The following is a 23976-nucleotide window of genomic DNA, read 5'->3' on the forward strand; positions in this document are numbered from 1 at the left end:
ATTTACTGTAAAATAATCTGTCAATATTATTAGGATGGAAATGTTCCATGAGGGCAACAGTTTGTACAGATCGGCTTATCTAAAGGTAGTCAAGGGACTGAGGTAATGCCAAGCACAGGGCCTGGGCCATTTGGGTAATCATTTTTAAACATTCCTTTGGCTATACTAATTAATTATTCAGTGATATTCGCATGATTTTCCCTGGTTTGCCATCAGTTAAAATACAACATTTGCCAAGCATACCACTCAAGAAGATGAAGAACACTACGTTTTCCTACACACTCCCAACATAATGTTGGAACAATTTCATTAGGTCTTCGACTTTCATTTTAAGAAACTCCACCTTCAAGTTTTCACAGCCACTGCCTCTTTGTAGCTTCACAGAGAGAGGCGAGTATTGCAATGCATTACAATAGGAAAGCCTAAGAAGGATAAATGGATTGAGTACTACTGCCAGTTAATGACTTTGAGAAAATGGCCTTCACCTATAGCAGGAATAAAAGAGGTTGGCAAAAAGTTATTTCTGACTAATGCAGTCTGAAGACTTGTGGCCAAGACAACTACAGGGTGAAACTTTATATTTGATAAATAAAATCCCTCAATTTCAGATAAAGTGTAATTCACAGTTATTTGCTCAAAATCTCTCACATTGCCTTTTCTCGTGTCAAATTTGAATTTCCAGTTGGAGTGATAAGAAAAAAATGTCTGCACATTATTTGAATTAGTTACGAAGCTAGCAACTGCTGCTATACTACTTTAGATTGAAGAAAGATGAAATTTCTCCTTAGGACATCTTCACTTAAATGCACAGTTGAGGCCTATCAGAGTCCCCACAAGCCCTGAAGAAGTTTTGGGTAACTTTATCATCCCAACCCCACCACACACATACACACACACAAACACACACTCACACAGTAATATGCACACACTACTCCTAAAGCAAGCTGGCTAGGAAGTATTTTTAAATACTTATGTTAAATTTATATTATTATACTTTATTTTCTGAAAACTTCTAATGAATCCAAATATCAACCTGAATTTTAGACAAGATTTGGGGACCAAGCACAGTGGCTAACCCCTATAATCCCAGCACTTTGGGAGGCTGAGGCAGGCAGATCACTTGAGGTCAGGAGTTCAAGACCAGCTTGGCCAACACGGCGAAACCCCATCTCTACTAAAAATACAAAAATTAGCCGGGCGTGGTGGCAGTTGCCTGTAGTCCCAGCTACTCAGGAGGCTGAGGCACAAGAATCGTTTGAACCCGGGAGGCGGAGGTTACAGTGAGCCGAGATAGTGCCACTGCACTCCAGCCTGGGTGACAGAGTGAGATTCCCTCTCAAAAAAAAAAAAAAGATTTGGGGTTAGGTATAATATTAATAAGGATAATAATAATAATTTGTAGCCTCTACTGAATCCTTCTATATGTAGAACACTTTTTGAGCTACCTTATATATACATATATATGTATACATGCACATATATGCATATATAATATACATATGTGTGTATATATATGTGGTTGTGTGTATATATATATATATACACACACACACATATACTACATGTATATGTCAAGCACTTTTCTGAGTACTTCACATGTATTAATTCATTTATTTTTCATAACAACCCTTCATAAAATACAATAGTGTATATGTATCAATGTTTTATGGATAAGGTAGCTGCGGCACAGAGTTTAAGCATCTTGTCCAAGTTTGCACAGCTAGAAAGTAGAAGATTTGAAATACCAGACCAGGCAGCTTGCACCTTTTATTTTTTATTTTATGCATATATTACAAGTATATATTAATGGGGTTAATCACCCTTAAATCACCCATCACAACTCACAAATTTCCAAACTTTTCCAAATGTGGATGATTATCAGAATCAAATTAATTATTGGCTTAGTGAATTAGAATAACATAGTAGTTAAAAGCACGGATGTTAATGTCAGACATACTTTCCACTTATTATGTTGAGTGACATTTGGCAAGTTAACTTTCTTATGCCTCAGTTTAACAGTTCAATTTTCTGTAAAACTGGAATACAGACCTGTCATTATTAAGAGATTAAAGAAAATGTGAAAGTGTGTATGAGTGTAACTTATTACATTTCCAAAATAAATACTGATGGTACTATTTTACTTATTGTTCCCCCCTGCCTATTTCTAGTAAAAATAAAATTCATATTAGTCAATAATATTAATTATGTGGGCTTTTTCTGCTTAGACAAAATTAGAAAAAGCAAAATACTAGAAAACTAGGGCCTAAAGGTTGAATAGAAGCTGGAGAAATAGAATGCATCACCTCTGCCAAGGAGAGATAGAGAGCCCAGCAGTAGTTAGTACCTCTGAAAAACCTATAAAGATGTGCACACTGACTTTCTCATGTTCATGTTCAGAGAGCATGAAGCCATTGTACAATAATGTCAGTCAAGAGAGAACTTTCCTATTTCCCTTACTGTTCATCTCTCCCAATGCTTTGACATTGGCAGGGGTTCAGGAATCTGAAGGTGGAGTAGAAATGTTAGGCAGGGAGAGAAAATGATGCCACCCATACTCCCTTTTTCAAATTACAGGTTTCCACTTGCAGCAGGTCGTGGTTGTAGAAAGGTCAAAGAAGATTTATCTACAAATTGAGATGAAAGGATTGAACAGTATTTTGGACCGGGTGCTCTCAATTCAGAATTGAGGCTTTATTTGTGACTTAGTGTGAACATAGGACTTTCTGCTTTTTAAGAGTAAGCTGAGAAATCAAGGGACCTGCCCTTTTTAACACCCAATGGAAAGTGAACTACACTCACTCATAGGTACTGAAGAGAACGAAATTGGAATTGCTTTTATGAATATTCCATGTGATTCTTTCTTGTTCCAAGTAATTTTTTTTATCATTTAAAGTCAAACTCTAAAAATGTGAAATTTGGAATCTTGATCTGAAAAAGAGTAATATTTTAGTAAATGTAATGGTTAGATTTAGAAGACACAGAAGAATTGAAATATCCAAAACACTCTCTAAAATTCCATTATATCACCTTTGCCTCCATAAACTGTCCCCCATCTCTTGGTTGAGGAAGATAACATGTCCCTTTTTGTCACAATGGTTGCTTGACTGGGAATCAACATCCAAATTCAACATGACCTGGTGGGGAGAGATACTGAAGTACGGAGCAAAAATAGTTAAAAGAAGCATTCAAGCAAAGCTATTTGAGGGAGTTTGCTAAAAAACATTGTAAAATTTTGGCAAATAATCATGAAAAGATTGTGAAAATGCCGGACAAAGGAAGGTGTAACGTATTTCTAAACCAGACTGATTATTTTACATGTATTAATTTAGTAGAAGCTATGTATTCAGTGTGCTAGTTGGTTAGCCGGTTGAAATTTTAATGGTTTTCTAGTTGACTAGTGCAAACTTGAATGTCATTATGTTAAGCACTTTAAATCATATTGACATAGTGTAGAAGGTAGTTAAATTCTTTAAGAATAAGAATGCTGTGTGACTCACATAGCCACTCTCACACCCAAAGAGTCTTGCTTCACCAAAGCCTTGAGAAAGACATAGGTGATGACAACACATAAAGATTTAAAGAGTGCTTTATTGGCTTTAGGCCAGGAATGCTGGTAGGATGAAATGCAATTTGACTGTCTTCCTGAGCTTCATGGGATCATAAGTTTGTAGAGCACAGTAAACCACTAGAAACAAGGTGGACATAGTTATCACAGCAGGTAGCACAGAAAGCAGAGTAATCCTCTGTCAAGGGATGCTGTGACTTGCAAAGATCTCTGGCTATGCTTAGTCATAAAGTACCTTAAGTTTTGGTTTAATTTGCATAATTAAATGTAGACCAAAAGAAAACAAAATTTTAGTCCTGCCTTAAGCCAACATGAAAGAGAGTCACAGTTTATCACCCCATTTCTAATCTTGAGTCAGTTCCCAAGCCCAGAGCAATCAGTCCTCAATTCCACTGAAGTCTCCCCTGTAATACCACAATTGAGTACTCTGTATCTCTTTGTAGGCGTCTCATAGTAACTTATGCTTACTCACCTGAGTTACTAGGTGCTGAGGCAGGGAAATCCAAATATTTCAGGTACAATTATAAAAGGCATTGATTAACACTAATTTTTGAAGACACATATGTCACTATAGTCTTGAATAGCAATGTAAAGTGCTGAAATTTCAAAGGAAGTTTCAACATGAATTTACATGGTCTGATATGGAAGTACATGTAAGTATTTGTGTACATATATATGTATGAATGAATAAATGTATGTCTACTTATACAATATTAGAATCTTAACAATGGAACTATGTTACCTTAGGAAATTTCAAATAGAAGGCTTTGAACCTCATGTTTTCTGCCAAAACAGTGAATAAGACATCCCTGGAGGAATAGCAGAGGTTGGAACCACCAAGAAAGTGTCCAAATAAGTAGGAGTGGTCATTGTCAGCAGTTTGGTCAGCACAGAATGTTTATGGGACTTGAAGAAGAGCAGTAGATTACCATAACCTTAATGAGGCAAGGACTCTAACTGTTGCTGCTGTTGCAGATGTGTTTTCTTAACTGGAGAAAATTATTGTAGCTCTTGGCATTTGGTATTCATCTATTGATTTCGTGCATGCATTTTTCTCTATTTCAACAAATTGAGACAACTAGAAGTAGTTTGCATCCCCCCGGGACAAGTTTGCCTAGACTGGCTCTCTTTACCAGCTCTCTCCAGACTTTTCTTTGCTTATCTTACTTTTTTGCCTAAACAAAATGCTGTCTTCTTCCTCTAGGAAAAAGAAGAGAGAGCCAACTACTCTACAAAGGAAAAGGGATGTAGTTTGTAGGATTTTCCTTGTTATGAGAGGAGCAGAAACCTAACTGTTGACAAGGGTATGTCATGGCTAATTCGAAAGACCCTGTTGAAATTGCAATTATGGTGTTCAGTTCAACGCTAAATATGCCAGATGTTGGAGATAACAAGGTGAATAAGTCAATGGCTTGCTCTTCTCTGATAAAGGCGGTTGAGTTCTGGTGAGCAACACAGAGACATAAACAGATTCATTCCTTCATCCCACAAACACTGTGTGTTCTCTCTGTGCCAGGAACTATTCTACTGCTAGACATATAAAGGTTTGAAAAAGTACACATGGTTGATGCACTCCTGAGAATTATTTTCTAATAGGAAAAATATATTTTAATCAAAACCCCAAACAAATAAAATGTAGAAATGTCTCTATGATAAGCTAAGAAAAAGAGAAATGTATTCAGAGCCTGTGAGAGGAGTTTCACCTGATCTTAGAAGTAAAGAATAGCTTCCATGTGGTGATGAAGAATGGAGGATAGTTCCCCAGTTGGAGAGAATATTGTTCACTATGGCCCTGTTCCAAGTAGGAAACAATTAATTAAAAACCCAAGGAAGCTTAGTATGATGGGAGATCAGAAAATCAGGCAGGGGTTTGTGAGAAATAAAGCTTAGGAAAAGTAGGAAAAGTGGAAAAGGTGGAGGCCAGGTCATGCAGGACCTTGCAGGCCAGATTAAGAATCGTGCTCTTTATCCTAACATTATTAAACTATTGAACATTTTTAGCAGGTGGGTAACAGAATATTTATTGGACTTGAAGAACAGTAGATTACCATAACCTTAATGAGACACTGACTCTAACTGTTGCTGCTTTTGCAGATGTGTTTTCTTAATTGAAGAAAATCATATCACATGTGAACTTTCTGACCATACTGTGGAGCGGTGCTAATAAGGAGGTAAGAGTGGATGTAGATAAATCTGTTAGGAGGTTGTTAAAATAATCAGATGAACCATAATGAGATTTATTTCTAGACAAATGATTATAGAGATAGAAATAAATACATTCAAAAATATTTCAGAGTTAAAACTGACAAGATGATGATATGAAAGGTGAGAGGGAGGGTTATATCAAGGGGGACTTCTTATTTTCTGGTTTGCTTCTGTGCCTGGTTGGCAGTGCCATTCTCCAAGAGAACACTAATGAAAGACTATGTTTTGGAGGAAAGACAAAACGTTTTATTTTATTTTATTTTGAAGTGTCTATGTCACATTCAAATATAAAGGGAATGTAAATATATCAAAAGTATATGATATGGAAGTTCCTCAAAAACTTAAACATAGAATTACCATATGATCCAGAAATTTCACTTCTGAGTATATACCCAAAGGAATTGAAAGCAGGGACTCAAGCATATAATTGTATACTAATGCTCACAGCAGCATTATTCACAGTAGCCAAAAGGTGGAAACAACAAAAATGTCTATCAACAGATAAATGGATAAACAAAATGTGGTATATATAGAATCGAATATTATCCATCCTTAAAAAGGAATAAGATTCTGATACTTGCTACAACATGGAAACAACATGGAAGAACCTTAAAAACATTGTGCTTTGTGAAATAAGCTAGACACTAAAGAGAACATATTGTATGATTCCACTTATCTGAAGAAGCTAGAACAGGCAAATTTGTAGAGGCAGAAAGTAGGATTGTGGTTGTCAGGGGCTGGAAGGGCGTTACTTCATGGTTATGGAGTTTCAGTTCGGGAAGGCTTTTTTAAAGTGCTGGAGATGGATGTTGCTGATGGTTGCACAACAATGTAAATGTGCTTAATGCCACTGAACTATATGCTTCAAAGTGGTTAAAATGGTAAATTTTATATTATATGTATTTTTCCATAATGAAAAATGTATGTAGATCTGGAGCTCAGAGTCCTAGGCTAAAGATGTAAATGAAAGTGTCATCATTGTGTTTATGACAAGTGAAGTCATGTAAAATTGCCTAGTTTGAATGTATGTGGATGGAAATGTGTGATGAAAGGAAAAGAGAGTTTAGAACTAAAGATGATGAACTCAATAATGGCTATGCAGAGGAGGACTGGTCTTCAGAAAGGACAGGGATGGGATGGCTAGAAATGTGAGAGGAAGACAAAAAGAGAAAAGAGAATAATGTCAGATAAGTTAAAGGGAGCAAATATTTCCAGGAGCTAAAGATCAATAGTGTTTCATTGCTACTTGAATCCCTCTTGGTGGAAGGATTCTATTTCTCATTTATCTTGAGGGGTCCTCCTTGGTACTGTAATGCTATGGTAGTTCATTTTTGCTGTAAAGCAAAGCTCTCTGTAATTCCAGTTTGAGCTTTTTTTTTTCCTATTTAATTTGTCATAGGAAATTACCCATCAAGCCACAGATGTGGTTTGAAGAAGGGGAAGTAATTTGGCAGGAGTAAGGCACTCTGGATGTATGAGCTATCTGCCTGTGCAAATTACTAATGCCTTTAGAACCTGCTTGGGCTCAGTGCTGTTTTCACTTGATATTTAAGAGCTTCTGAATATACCAGATTTTATGGCTAGGAGTAATAGATTGTATCCAGTTCATGACAAGCAGCTGGGGTCAGATATCCCCATTGTTCCCCGGGCCAAGTATTCAGCCTTTGTGAGCTGATCCAGAGCTCCTTCTCAAGAAGAAAATAAACTTGGTAAAGCATGCCTGACTTTGCTACAGAAGTCTTGGGTCCTCATCCACTATTCTTCTTTCAAGGTTTATAGTAGGCTTGATTGCACATTGCCACCTGCCTCTGACACTTCAAGCACCACAGCATATGCTGTTTTATAAGGATCAGTTGGCAAAGTTATTTGTCCTGTACCTTAGACCAGCTAGAGTGGCTTTCTTTGCTCTGAGCCCCACTAAAATGAACAGGCTTTTGCTTTATCCAGCAAACAGATCTAGCTAGAACAACATTAAATGGTACATTTCTCAAATATCTCAAGGGGTCCCCCAAGAATGTTAAGTGGGTAAGGAAATCAAGATGTGTAAATATATCCTTTATTTTGTATCAGATCAACAAGACTCCAGAAAAAATTCCTGGGGTAGTAAAAAACTATCTCTCTATCCATCCCTGGCACCACAGTCAAACATTTAGGGTGCCATTTACTTCTTTCTTCCTAGATCCTATTGCAAAAAGTCATCACTTTAGAGGTTCATCAGAATGACCTATAAGAATGTGAGTTTGTCAGGGTCCCTATGGACTGAATAGTAGTAGCACAGAGCCTAAGAGTCGTCATATCTCTATGGCAGGATTGTGAAAGTTTGCTCCTGCCCTGCAAGTCCCAAGGTAATAAAACCGTTCTACAATGTAGCTGAGTTAGAAAAAAAAGACTTCATAAAGCATCTCAACCACTGTTGGCAGTCACGCAGGATCACAATAGCATTGTTAAAGTAAGCGTGAGTATGAATGTGTATGAGAAAAACCAATAAAAACACTCTGTAAATCACTTCTCTCCTTTTGCACAAAGTTAGAAGTAAAGAATAATAATTTTAAAAAATATCTTAAGTACTGAAAATTGTATTCACTGAGGCTTGGCCTTCCCTTTCTACATTTTTTTCTATACTTCACAGGTTATCTGTCCCTTTCTCTATTTTTTTTTGTTTGCCCATCCAATGCCAGTGTCCAGTTTTTCTCTGAAAATGGAAAGTATCAAAACTCAAGCCTTTACAATAGTTGAACAACTGACTAATTGACCTTCTTGCATTACCTCAGCCAAGAATTGGCACTTTAATACTTTCAATTGTTAAGTGAAAAGCTGTGTCCTATAGTTAAAGGAATTTCAGGCATTGCCAAGCAAGTGGGGATACATTTGAGATCTTGATATGTTTGAAAACTCTTTGTCTATGAAAAGAAACTTGATTTAGTCAGTTTTAGGTGATTGGATAGCTGGATTCAGAAGGTTAAATCTGCATTCTTGTTCACTTAGTAGCACACTCTGGGGAGATGTCATTCAGGGATAACTTTGCTGAAGCTTGGACTGAAGATAATGCTAGAGAAAAATCAAGAGGTTCTCTGGCCAACGATTACTGAACAAAGGTGGAGTACTGTTTTAGAGGTAGATATCTATAGGTTGGCTCATGCCTTTGAGCTGGGCTAATGGAGAAGCCTTTTACTCAGCAGTGAATAAAAGAAGCAATCAAGTCTTCTGTGTAAGTTTGGGCTTGACACAGCAGTTTATAGCAAAGGCAGAAATTAAATACACACACACACACACAAACACACACCCCACATGTTAAGTAAGCAGAGTCATTATAGACTGTACAATAAAGGTAAGTGTAGAAAGAGGGTCAAGTGGTGGCAAAAGTAGAAACAATAAGTAGAAGTAGAGACAGGGAATAGGTCTGACGTAATATTTTCTCTCTAGACTGTGAGATATTAGGTCTCTTCTCTTGAATGGGTGACAAAGTAACCAGGTCATTAGAGCTGCACCGCCCTAAAAGTAATTCAAGTCCTTTGGGAAGTCCACTCTAAAATGATATCTCACTAACTAAAACACACTAAAGCAACAAAAATATACAGTACGTCTATTTCAATCAGGTCAATTATTTATTGTACAATATTTTGTTACATAAAATATATCAGTCAGTAGTAATACATTTTGCTTAAGAGCTCTATATTTACCTTATGTGATTGGATTAAAATTATATTGTCGTAGCTGAAGTAATATATCCATTCTATGAACAATTTGCTATTAAAATAACTTTCAGAAATAGTCAACATTTTAAGCATTTACTCTCTGAATCTTTCTGGACCCCAGATTTCTTATTATAAGTGGCCTAAACTATATGATTGCTCAGATACTACATATTTTCTAATCCAAAATTCCCAGAGCCTATTTTTATGCTACAAAAATTAATTTTATTATATTACTAACATATTGCAGAAATTCAGAGAATTATTTGTGGTCATAGAATATCAAAATAAAACGGAGTCGCGTTTCTTGGTTTTAATTTTTGTTGTTGTTGTTTTTTGAGACAAGGTCTCGCTCTGTCACCCAGTCTAGAGTGCAGTAGTGTGATCATAGCTCACTGCAGCCTTGTAGCCCTGGGCTTGAACAATCCTCCCACCTCAGCCTCCCAGGTAGCCGGGACTACTGGCACGCACCACCGTGCCAAACTAATTTATTTCGTTTTTTGTAGAGACAGGGGCTTGCTATATTGCTCAGGCTGGTCTCAAATTTCTGACATCCAGTGATCCTCCTGCCTCGTCCTCCCAAAGTGTTGTGATTACAGGCATGAACTACTGTGCCCAGCTGGTTTTAATTTTACAATGAGACTCTCCAGACATTTAAAATAGTTTTTTTAAGGTCAAATTGATGATATATTTAGTAAATGAATTTTAAGAATGGTCTCTGAATGTAGGAATTTCTTATGAAATTAGGGAAGGACAACACAAATATTGTAAAGGATATATGAGAAAGCAAAATACAATAATTTGTTTTAAAGAGTATCCAATAATGACAGATTATTCCCTTTTACTTTAGAGTAATTTATTTTATCTGGTTTAGACCTTCTTGATAAAACTCTTCTATTTAATGAGTAAACACCTTACATTTGTCAATAAAATTCATTTATATAATGGAATTATATTGTTTATAGTTGTAGATTAATAGAGATTAAATTTCCATATGACAAAAGATTATGGGTCATTGTGATTGAAGTCAATGCAGGTTCACGATGTTGGCAAAATGAGTATTTTTATATGTTGTTTAAGCTGCCAAGAGTCTTCCTAGAGTCCTTTATTTAAAGGAAGAAGACTGTATTTCTCAAGAAAAAAAAATCCTGTAAAGTTTTATGTGCCTTATATTGACTCTTTGTCTTTCTGACATATTTAATAGTTCCTGTTAGAGCCACAAGATATTGAATAGGAGGTTCTGAGTTGGGTCACTGCTCCATTTGAATAATCCTTTAAAACTTTAGTCCTCACAAACAAGCAGTAGCTGGCAACTATTACAGTGATACCCAGCCACACTTCACATAAACATGTAACAGTTTGTCCAGAGATCATTATAAACACATACTAGGCTTCTTTGAAACTAATATCTTCAAAAAGGACTAATTAGTAGCTGAACATTGAGTACTTCTATAAAGTTTTGTCCTCCTAGCTTTGAGCATTCCTAATCTAAATTTCAATTTCATACTGGCAAATCTTTCTTTTTATGACATGAACAAAAGGAAAAATAATTGGCTTTATCTGTGCTGATTTGCCGGTGGTCACTGTTGAGAGCTTCAAATGCCCTTCCCACTGTCAATCTCTGCTCTTCACCACTCTGCTCCATATTATTCATTCAAGTGGCATGAAGAGGGGTATGGTGGCTGTGGGATTTGAACCATCATTGAACAAGATATGGGAAGTGAATAGTATTTGCTCACCATAACTTTAGTTTTAGTTTCGCCTTCCAAATTAGGCTTCTATACACTTCTTAAAGCTTTATTTAAGTTGTACTTTCATCAGCATACACAGTAGTAACAAAGCCCTTTCTGATAGTCGCTGTATTAGCTACCTTGTGGCTGTTAATGTTCATGCTCCTGCAAGATTCTTTCAAATCCCTTTTTGTACCATTTACTTCCCTTTCCCTTCCAAGCATCAGTACTAATGCACAGCTCTTTAGTCCTCAAGCTGCTGAGGGGGCTTTTGCCCACAGGTGAAGAGATTTTAAAGCATCTGGGACATCTGGGAGTTGATATGCTCATCCCTCCCAGGGTGGCCTTTAATCAAGGACTGAACAGTGTAGGAGTATGAAAGTTCACTCCCTTGCCTGGTGTAAGGATAACTCAGACGTAACTTACTCTCCAGAGTTCCCCAGGAGGATCGTGCTGAAGCTATCCTCTGAGGGGTGTTCACCTGCGACTGCACTGTTCCTTGGCTTCCACTACGTCCCCTTGGATCATTTTCTTAAATTAATCAAACATACATCCTCATCTCAGAGCCTATGTCTAACTTAGGATACACCTATAGTAGAGACCTCACTGTCATGTCAAAATACCGCCGCCTAGTGGCAAGACTAAGAATATCAGAGTTCTTTGCATTAACTGCATGACCTTTCATTGAATACCTTTTTTCATTGAATACTTTGCACTGAATACCAAGTGAAGTAGTGAGAGGTATCCAAAGAAGACAGTGCTATTATCTCTACCCTCAAAGAGCTAACGATGTCTGGAACCAAAGAAGAAGAAGAGACAGCAAACATGACCACAGGTAGGATTTGCACAGCTGTCATTAGGAAACAAAGGGGAAGCAGTATGGGAAGGAGGGCCATTTTCTGAGCATCAGAGTCACAGGATCTTATCATCTGAGATACATTAGACACTTATAGGTCCTATCCCAGCATCTATTTTCATCAAAAAAGACTAAAGCAGAATTTTACATGTATTAAAACTCAATAAATTGTTGCAGGCTTAAATTGCAGAGACTGGCTTATGCCCAGCAAAAGTAGGCTTCGTAGTGGCACAAATAGGTAAAATATACAGGTGGATGATAAAAAAGAGGTTGAGACTAGTCCAGAGACTGATAGCATATACAACTTCCATAATGAATATCAGAACCATAAATATTCTGTATTTAGGGCATTCAGAATGTATGGTGAATCCTATTACAGTAGATGGAACCATGTATCATGAATGTATGTCAAAAGTGGCTAAAAGTCAATTTCATATGACTCCGCTTAATATAATGTTCTACATGGTAGGACATCTTTGATGTGAACTAAATATATACAATTGTATAGGCCATCAAGTCCAAGCTATCCATCTACATAGATATGAGCTCTTACATATGATCCTGCAGACTTGTTTTTAGCATTTTAGTGACCCAATGCTCACTCACTCATGATACTACTGATCTTTTGTAGGCCAGCTCAGTTACAAACATTGTGACTTTCCTCCATTAATCTCTTATATCTATCTTTACATTTTTCCTTCTTAGAATGTCAACTCATGTTTACTTTCACATTCTGTTTATGATGAGACCCTTTTGGTCAATATTCCTGGGAATCACTGTAACCAATCAGTTTAAGAACAGGATGTGATATCCTCTTATCAGCATTGTGCACTAAACTTAGACTCCATGGTATATCCCCTCCAATTTAGAGTATTATAAAGAAACTTCTTGCTTTGACATTGATACCTCATGAATAAATCAAGAAGAGTTTTTGTTTTCCAATTCTACCTGAAAGAAATATGTAAAAAATAATCGAGGTGGGAAAAATTTAAGTGACAAGATAAAGAAGTTTGATATTGCCTCTATCATTCTTAAGAAAGGAGAACACTATGGGCAGGCCATTACAGAATATCTGTCAGTAGTTTAATAATAATTTGGGGTAAAGAAATAATTTGTGGGTGACAAGACTTTCTACCATAAGACAATTTCATTCAATTACTGTATCAATAACTGCATAAATTCATGCATTTACAACCAACTTATTTTTGATAAAGATACCAAGAGCATACATTGGGGAAAGATAGCCTCTTTCATAGATGGTTCTGGGAAAACTAGATATTCGTAGTCAGAGGAATAAAACTAGATCCCTATCGCTCACTACACACCAAAAATAAACTCTAAATGGATTAAAAACTTAAATGTAAGACCTGAAACTTTGAAAGTATTAGAAGAAAACATTGGTGCAACACTTCAGGACATTAGTCTGGGCAAATATATTTTTGTGTAAGACCTCAAAAGCATAGGCAACAAAAGCAAACATAGACAAATCGGATTACAGCAAGCTAAAAACCTTCTGCAGAGCAAAGGAAACAATCAGCAGAGTGAAAAGACAACCTACAGGATGGGAGAAAATATTTTCAAACTATCCATCTGACAATGGATTAATACCAAGAATATATAAGGAACTCAAATAACTCAATAGCAAAAAATATCAAATAATAGGATTTCAAAATGGGCAGAAGATCTGAATAGACAGTTTTCAAAAGAAGACATATAAATGTCCAACAAACATATAAAAATGCTCAACACTAGTAATCATCGGGGAAATGCAAATCGAAACCACAGTGAGATATAATCTCACCTCAGTTAGAATGGCTAGTATCAAAAAGACAAAAACAAGACAAAAACAAAATAGATGCTGGTGAGGATGCAGACAAAGGGAAATTTTAGTACACTGCGGGTGGGAGTGCAGTGTAGTAAAGCCATCATGAAAAACAGCATGGTGGTTCCTCAAAAAATTAAAATAGATGTATCATATGATCCAGAAGTTCCACTACTAGTTATATATCCAAAAGAAAGGAAATCAGTACATCAAAGAGATATTTGCATACCCATGTTTATTGCAGCACTATTCACAATAGACAAGATATGAAATCAACCTGTGTCCATAAATAGATGAATGGATGAAGAAAATGTGATATATATAGACAACAGAATCCTATTTGACTATAAAAAAATAAAATCCTTTCATTTGCAGCAACATGGAACTGGGGGTCATTATATTAAGTAAAATAATCCAGGCAAAAAAGACAAATATTGCACATTCTCACTCATATGTAGGAGCTAAAAAAAAGGTGTATCTCATGAAGACAGGGAATAGAATGGTGGTTACCAGAGGCTGGGAAGGGGTAGGGGATGAAGATAGGTTAGTTAATGGCCATAAATGTACACTTAAATAAAAGGAATATATTCTAGTGTTCAAAAGCAGGGTACGGGTCCTATAGTTAATGACAATGTATTGTATTTTTCCACAAATCTAGAAGAAAAGTCTTCAAATGTTCCCAACAGATAGAAATGATAAATGCTCTGAGTCAGTGGTCCCCAACATTTTTGGCACCAGAGAACGGTTTTGTAGAAGACAATTTTTCTACGGACTGGGTTGAGGGGTGGTTTCAAGATGAAACTCTTCCATCTCTGATCATCAAGCATTAAATTCTCATAAGGAGCACACAACCTACATCCTTTGCGTGCGCAGTTCACAATAGGGTTCACGCTCCTATGAGAATCTAATGCTGCCACTGATCTGACAGAAGGCGGAGTTCAGGCAGTAATGCTCCCTGGCCACTCACCTCCTGCTGTGTGGCCTGGTTCCTAACAGGCCACAGACAGGTACCAGTACATGACCCAGAGATTGAGGACTCCTGTTGTAGGTGATGGACACCCCCAAATACCCTGACTTGATCATTACACAGTCTATGCATATAACAAAATATCTTGTGTAGCCTATACATATGTATCAATTATTATGTGTCCACGAAAATAAAATAAAATCTTTGCACAGAGGGAAAATGACTGTATAAATGAAGTAAAATATATTTATCAAAGTTCTGGATCACATTGTTATTTTTAGAATAAAATGTACTTGAGCAATTGGGGGGAAAACCTGTTCAGTGAATAAAGTTGAATGAGGAAAAATACAAACAGATATTCAAAACTTCAAAATAAGGTAGCAAGAGAAACTAATATCAACAACTAGTTGCAAGTACTGAAATTCTTTTTAAATAGCAAAAGGCAACTAAGAGTCATCCTTAAACTATATCAGCACTATAATAATAAAATCCACATGAATCTGGGAAGTGTTAAAAATACAATGATACTAAGGCATTAAGAAATCAGGGCTGGGCACAGTGGCTCACGCCTGTAAACTCGACACTTTGGGAGGCTAAGGTGGGAGGATCACTTGAAGCCAGGAGTTCAAGACCAGCCTGGGAAACATAGGAAGATGCCGTCTACAAAAAAAGTTTAAAAAATAGTTGGTCCTGGTCGTGCATGTGTGTAGTCACAGCTACTTGGGAGGCTGAGGCAGGAGGACTGCTTGAACCCAGGAGGTGCTACACTCTAGCCTGGGTGACAGACTGAGACCCTGTCTCTGAAAAGAATAAGAGATCCTTCTGTCTTTATAAAGGTATCTGTCTTTAGTTCCCTAGCTGAAACTGTTATTAGAGTTTTAGATTTAATTTGAGTCTATATTTTAATTAAAAATATGAAGAAATTTAATTGTATGCCAAAGAATTTTTTAAAATACTGAAAGGGAGAAATCTGGTTGTATTAAATGGCTAAATAAAGTTTTTGCCTCTTCAAAAAATAGAATAAAAAGAGTGAATTAATTATTGTTTTTGAGTGGAAAACTGTTCTGTATGTAGAGTATCAGATAAAAAGAAATGGGCTTAGATAAAATAGAGAAAGATTTCAGTCACATATGAAAAACTGGTTAATTATCTAATTGATAAAAAATAGAATGGGCTCATGATGATGAAGTTTAGCATCTTTTTTTTACAGCAATCACATTTATAAATATTAGAATTGCAAAGGAACATATATGACCATCCAATCTCTCCTCTTCATTTTTGAGACCACAAAATATGAACACAGAAATTAAATTGCTTAATTCACCTAAGCAAGTCAAGGGCAAATGTAGGACTTGAGCTCACAGTTCTTAACTTGAAGGCTAGGTCTGTGGCCTTGGATAAGCTATTTAAAGCTTTTGTGCATTGCTTTGTTTTATTTTGTATTCATACAATGGAAATAATAATGTACAACCCAAAAGGACAACTATGAGTATCAAATAAATATTTGCAAAACATTTAATATGATGACCATCTATGATAATTATTCAAAAAATAGTAGCTTTTTTGTTGTATTATTATTATTGCCTAGTGCTTTTTCTTCTAAAATATGTTGTCTAACAATAACAAAAAAAGGATATTCTAGAACTATCTCTTGTGAGCCATATTTGTTGTAAAAGTCCAGTTAGAAAACTTTAAAATGTTCGAAGTATATTTTCCCCATAAGAGAAAATGTACAGTCTCTAATGATGACAATGAGAAAATTGTGACTAAATTATTAATATCTAAGTATATTTGATAAGTAACTACATGGAGGTCTTTTTTGTTTGTTTGTTTGTTTTCATTTGCTATTTTTTTAATCCAAAAATAAGTTCCTCTTTTTGAAATCACGCTCAAGGTAGGTTTTATTATCACCCCACTTTCTAGATAAGAAACTTAAATCTCCAAAAGATGAAATATCTTGTTAATGTTTTCCCTAATGTGTTCAGTTTATTCCTGGCATCAGAGGCCCCAGACTGATGACTCAAAAGTACATGGGAGAAGTGTTTTGCTACGATTCTAAATCATTCCCCCTTTTATCAGTACAATTTGGCCATATCTGCAAAATTTGAAAGCACATGTACCTTGATTTATCAATTTTCCTTTAGGGTTTTATTGAATGAATGTACACAAAATACATATATAACAAATGTACTCACATATACACTACAAGATTGATTGATTGATTGATTGATTTTTTGCGACGAAGTCTCGCTCAGTCACTCAGGCTGGAGTGCAGTGGCGTGATCTTGGCTTACTGCCAACCTCCGCCTCCCAGGTTCAAGTGATTCTCCTGCCACAGCCTCCCAAGTATCTGGGACTACAGGTGCACACCACCACACCCAGCTAATTTTTTGTATTTTTAGTAGAGACGGGTTTCATCATGTTGGTCAGGCTGGTCTCGAACTCCTGACCTCAGGTGATCCACCCGCCTCAGCCTCCCAATGTGCTGGGATTACAGGCGTGAGCCACCGCACCCAGCCCACCATAAGATATACGTACAAGAATACATTGCCACATTATAGCCTTTATAACTAGCAATTGAAAGATGGTTGTATAAATTACTGTTACTTGTCCAATGGAATGCCATGTAGCCATTAGGAAGAATAGGATACAGGCTGACAGCAGACAATATAAATGATTCATTCATTCATACATTTAGCAAATATATGAGTTCATACTACTTTCCAAGCATTATTGATGCAGCCATGAACAAGACAATGTTCCTGCCTTTATGGATTTCAAAATGTAGTGAGAGAAGCAGACATTAACCAGAAAAACAAACACATAATGAATGTCATATAATGCAATGTAGTGATTAAGTGCCATAAAGAAAAATAAGAAAATAGGAACAAAAGTATATATTGCTCAGTAAAAATAAAGAAGTAGAATTAGGCTATTATAGTCCTATTCATGTTAAAAGTAAAGAAAACATATATATTCCATATAATTATATACACATATATTCAAGAGACTTTTTTGGAGGATACATAAGACACTGTTTGTCAGTAGGGGATACTTCTGAAGAGAGACGGAGGGACTAAATCATGACAGAAAATAATCTTAAGATATTAATATTGTTAAATTATGACTTTCTGTGGTGTAAATTTTGTACATTTTTACTTTTTTACCACATACATTATTTTTTAAATAATAAAAAGATAAACTAGAGGAGGTCAAGAGCTTGCATGCATGCAATTAATGAGCAGTAGTATAGTCTTTGCTAGTTTGAATATTTATTTGGGTTGCAACTTCAAATGCCATCCTTAGTCATTTCAATAACAAAAATGTGTAAATTAGGCTGGCTAAAAAAAGTACGGGGAATTAAAGAGCATGTGATGATCTACAGAATGCATGTCTTGACTATGGCTCTTAATTTTTTCTCAGACAAATACATTTCAAAGTGTAGAAAGAGATACAATTTTTCATTTCTCTGGCCTTATCTTACCAGAGTTCGGCACTCTTGCCCGCCAAGGTCTGACCACCAGATCTTTTTAAGGTGATCTTGCTGACATATGAATTACATCAAATTGCTCACCACTAAAAGGAGAAAAAAAAATAGCCTTTTACTATAAGCACAATAAAATGCCAGATCGTTATAATGGCTTACAAATCCTCTAATCTGGCCTTTCTCTCCTCTCTTTTCTCATTGTTTCTACCGTGCCCTTCACTGGCTATGGCACACCAAACTCAGTTTTGCTCTTTTTCTCTTTTGTACCTACACATTTAGTAGTCACTCTGGTATAAACTATTTACAACTCAATTGAATTGACACAAAAAGTCATTTTTTAGAACAACTAATATCCCTAAATTAGAAATAATTTGAAGCTTCTCTTGACTGAGATGAGAACTACAAATTGAGAGCATAAAGGCTCATGTCTATTAATATTCCCATGTGTCATCAAATACCACTGAAATAAGCATTTTTTAAAATGAGGGACGAAAACACATTTCCCTGTGCCAAGCAATTTTTCTGTATTTCTCTGCACATTTACCTGAAACTTCTTTAGATATATGCACATTTATCGTTCTATCAGAATGACATTTAATATATTGAGGAAAAAAGCTAACAAAATATCAAACATTTAAGATCTAAATCAAATTGCAGCAATTCATTAACATATGAATCTAACAAGGTTATAACTCTTCATAAAATAGCTGATTTTATACTATAAATTATTTTTTATGTTAAATAGATGTGGGTTTTTTGTCTCACTTATTTCTGAAAAGTTGTTTTAAGAGAAATATAGATGAGAGATAATGCTGTTTCCTAAACATTTACATGGCAAATTTAAATCCATGTCAAGATGATAAAAAATAGACATAATTGCAATTCATTAAGAAATAAAACAGTTTTAAAATTCCACCTAAATCATTTTATATGTGCCACTGCTAGACTATTGGTTATTTGATGGAAAGATGTGGTTGTATGTAAGAGAAGTACCAAAAAATTAATGATGATAGCTAATTTTCATTGAAACATCTATTTCTGTTTCTCTGTCCTATTTTCATTAAAAGTGTGGATGTTATTATGAAGATATTGAGTGATGGAATATCCAAAGATTTGCATGTAATGAAAATAATCAGAATTAGCTTATGATATATGTACTATTATTTCTCTTTTATAAACAAGGGATGCCTCAGAATGCTGTGTCCATAATTGGCCAAAAATTGCATACCAGCAAGTGGCAGAGATTGAATTCACACTAAGACTGTCAAAATTTAAAACCCATTTTATTATGTGGACAGCCTGAACGAGGATAGGTGGTGCTTAGTGAGAAACAGTGAATAGAATTCTCTTCACATTTGAAGCCTAGGAGATTGAAAATATGAAGATGTCATTAGTAGAAATAAGAACAAGGATTTAGATTCGAGTTTCGAAAAATGCTAGTTCCATTTTGAAGAGGTTGATCATAACGTGCTTCTGTTGAACATACAGTCAATATATTTGATGTGGTTGAATATATTTTTAAGCAGCTAGGAACATAAGAGTAGTGATGTAGAATATTATTCTGGGGGGAAAGAGGTATAGTTTATTTCAAAGAGTGACTGGCGTCTTCCAAATATCTTCCAAATAACATAGCTCTCCTTTTCACTTTATGTGTATGAACGTACCTACGTTTACTACAAAATTGCTTGTCACTGAAGATGTTACATTCAGATTTCTGGCTTCTTGGAGATATGTACTTACAGTTAAATATTAACTTAATATGAATGTCAAGGGAAAAATAATAGCCTGACATGGACTTTTCATAGTATCATGAGACATACAGGATTTACTCACTTACAGACATGCAGGATATGATAAGATTGGCAGTTGAAATGAATTTTTGGTGTCCCAATGGGTTTTGTAAAAGAATTTAATGTATTAAGTGCCTAAACAATGTGTTTTCTCTAATCTTCACAATTTATTCTTTATTTTCATTCAAATCTATTCATAAATATTATCTAGAGAAGACTTTTAAACAAAAGAGCATGGATGGGTTTAAAAGGTCCTTATCACCAAGATGTAATAAGCACAATGTTGCTTCTCTGTGGAATTTTTCTGAAAGAGTTAGTTTGATTCTCAAAGGTTTCATGACTCTAAGCAGTGAAGAATCAGAGACTTAGAGAAAATTGTTTATCTACTTTGGTGAGATATGTTATATCCTTAACCTAGTAGTTTTCAACTGTGGTGACTATGTCACCCAGGGGACAACTGGAAAGTTTCTGGAGACACTCTTGATTATCATAATATAGGGAGAAGGAGTTCTACTACCGTTTAGTGGGTAGAGGCCAGAAAGTCTGCTAAACATCCTACAGTGCACTGGATAGTCCCCCATCAGCAGAGCTATATGGCCCCAAATGTTAATAGTGCTGAAACTGAGAAAGCTTGCCTGAATCCCTGCAGAGTTTTAGGATAATATAAAAGAAAGGGACTTCGATATTTTGTTATGCAGTATATGTGCCAGTGTATAAAACAATTATTTTAACCACATTACTGATTAATTCGCGTGTGAATTATATTATGAGCCAAGAAAAGCCTGTATCATTTTAGTAGAATATTCTAACAGTAAGTGACTCTATCTCTTAAAAATACTGAGCACACATGGATATTTGAAAGGATATTTTTGAAGCTGCTTAAAATTAATGGACATTAAACTCCCTCATGCTTTGTTTCATCAATAAAACTGTGGAGCTCATTAACAAAAACCAGAAACTTAGCTCTCTGAATCAGGAAATTTATAAAGTGTAGCCACTAGTGCATATCTATGAGTTTCTGAGTTAACTAAAAATTAAATATTATTGAAAAAAGAAAAGCAAGCTCTTCATAAATTATTAATTTGTACTTTTACTAGTCTTCATATTAGAATGATTCAGGTTTTCTCACCTGATATATAACTTCTATCCCCTCCTATTTTACCTTAGTTAAATGGTTTAATTTTAAAATAAGCATTTTCCTTCATTTATTATGTTCCTGTCCATATAGAAACCTGTTCTATAATTTTATCATATTTTTAATAATTTCCTTTTTCAGATGTGTTTATGTCCTTTGCTCATTTTTAATGGGGTCATTAATAATCTGAGAAGTGCAAATCAAAACCACAATGACATATTATCTCACATCTGTCAGAATAGCTATTATTAAAAAGTTAAAAAATAACAGATACTGGCAAGACTGTAGAGAAAAAGGAACGTTTATACACTGATGATGAGAATGTAAATTAGTTCAACCACTATGGAAAGCAGTTTGGATATTTCTCAAATAACTCAAAACATAACTACCATTCAACCCAGAAATCCCATTACTGGGTATATAGCCAAAGGAGGATAAATCAAACTACCAAAAATACATGCACTCATATGTTCATCACAGCACTATTCACAATAGCAAAGACATGGAATCAACCTAGATGCCCATCAATGGTGGATTGGATAAAGAAAATGTGGTACATATACACCATGGAATACTATGTAGCCACAAAAAAGAATGAAATCATGTCCTTAGCAGCAAAATGGGTGCAGCTGGAGGCCATTATCCCAAACTAATTAATGTAGGAACAGAAAACCAAATACTGCATGTTCTCAACTATAAGTGGAAGCTAAACATTGAGCACACGTGGACATAAAGATGGGAGCAATAGACACTGGAGACCACTAGATGGGGGAAGGCAGGGAGGAGGAAAGGGCTGAAAAACCACTTACTGAGTACTATGCTCACTACCTGGGTGATAGTATCATCCATACCTCAAACCTCAGCATCACGCAATATTCACTTGTAACAAACCTGCACATGTACTCTTTGAATCTAACATAAAAATGGAAATTATTTTTTAAAATAATAATTTCCTCTATTTTTATCTTTATCTCCATTTAACCATGCTTATATTTATTTGAAAACTTTAAAAATATTAACATTTCTATCAAACTGATCTTGTTGGTAGGTAATTAAATCTTAGATGAGCAATGTTTCTTGTCAAGTATGCAGTTCAGTATTAATGCATATGTGAAAGGTGATGTTACTGTTGCTTCTTTAAAACATATCCAGTAATAACTACTGCCAAGTTAACATTGAAAGTTCAATTATTTGAAAAGATTCTCTTTTTGTCTACCTAATTAAAGACTTAAGATCATATTTTTCTTTTTTGTGCATTGGTAATTCTATTAATAAGGGAAAACAAGCTTGAATTTTAAAATAATATTCATAGAAAACTTTCAGGTATCCAAGGATATGAATTAGATTGGAGATAGTCATATACATTATTCTTGTCACCCATCTATGAGGTTTTAAGCATTGCATGCCAGTCTTGTCTCTCATTATAATGATAACAGAAACATGACTGCACTTGAAACGTAAACATGCCTTGTATAATAACACTGCAACTACACTGTAGGATATTTTTATTCAAGAAGGACCACCTCATAGAGTTGAATTCTGTTTACATAATGGGTTTTAAATTGCTCTTTTCTTTCTTCTTTTCTACCTCAACCACATCAGTTTGTGCAGCACACAGCGCAGACAGAACAGTTTGGAGATTTGGTTTTCAGATCTGGCCCTCTGTGTGAGCTTGCACCCTCCCAAAACTTAATTAACCTCATGGCCCTTCACAGTAATAGGCCTCAGTTTCCACTTATGAAAATTACTGGATGTTTACTTCATAAAGTATAAGATTCTTCCTTGCTATACCATTCTGTGTTCTGTTAAGAGAAGGCTAAGGGTGACCTTTTATGAAGGTTACTATTATTTTTGCAGATTGCATTTATGGTAATATATAAGAATTTATGCAGAGCAACTTTACCTGCCAATAGAAAACAAAAGTATATGAACAAGTTTAAAATTAAACCAGGAAAAAAATAAGTTCTTATTCACTATTGGAATGGGCTGCAGAATGGTATTTTGGAGTTATCAAAATGGATAAGAGCTTGGAATCTGAAATCAGGCAGATTTGAAATGGAATCAGTCCTCTGTCACTCATTACATGGGTATCTTTGACAAGTCCTTTACCTTTTTGATTCTCAATGTCCTCATCTAAAATATGTTTATAACAATACCTACTTCTCAAAATAAAACGTTTACAGGCTAGCATAGTGCCTGGCATAAAATAGTATCATAGTGAATAACCATTATAAATATAATAACCTTCTCTATAATTAAATTAACCAACACGTGTGTCCTGATTAATATAGGTATTTTAATGCCTATAGATATGAATTTATAATAGAATCTCTCCAGTTTATCTTCAGCAGTGTACTAGGAACTATTTTTCAAATTTCAAATATTACATTTTAACATTTACATTTGAATTCACATGTAAATGTAAATTTTTATACTTCAATATAAGTAGGTTAATATTACTATCAAAAATTTAAATGGGGCTAGGCGTGGTGGCTCACATCTGTAATCCCAGCACTTTTGGGAGGCCAAGGCAGACAGATCACTTGAAATCAGGAATTTGAGACCAGCCTGGCCAACATAGCGAAACCCCATCTGCACTTAAAGAAAATACAAAAATTAGCCAGGTGTGGTGGCACGCACCTGTAATACCAGCTACTCGGGAGGCTGAGGCAGGATAATCGCTTGAACCTGGGAGGCAGAGGTTGCACTGAGCTGAGATTATGCCAC

General features: G+C 35.4%; 1 protein-coding gene across 30 annotated transcripts in view; it reads left to right on the forward strand.

Moving 5' to 3' along the window:
* Window positions 1–23976, forward strand: part of DCAF8L2 (DDB1 and CUL4 associated factor 8 like 2) — a 164631-nt gene that overhangs the window by 86052 nt on the left and 54603 nt on the right. For 14 of the 30 annotated variants that reach the window (XM_004063939.4, XM_055375439.1, XM_055375457.1 and 11 more), the window contains one exon: window positions 5660–5736. The exons of 4 other annotated variants lie outside the window; for them this stretch is intronic. The gene's annotated coding sequence lies outside the window, so the exon portion shown is untranslated. Of the gene's footprint in view, window positions 1–4769; window positions 4870–5659; window positions 5737–23976 lie in introns of all 30 variants that reach the window. 12 more of the 30 variants (XM_055375432.1, XM_055375434.1, XM_055375443.1 and 9 more) reach the window with 1 other exon arrangement.

The sequence above is a fragment of the Gorilla gorilla genome, chromosome X, assembly GCF_029281585.2.
Source record: "Gorilla gorilla gorilla isolate KB3781 chromosome X, NHGRI_mGorGor1-v2.1_pri, whole genome shotgun sequence".
Taxonomy (NCBI): Eukaryota; Metazoa; Chordata; class Mammalia; order Primates; family Hominidae; genus Gorilla; species Gorilla gorilla.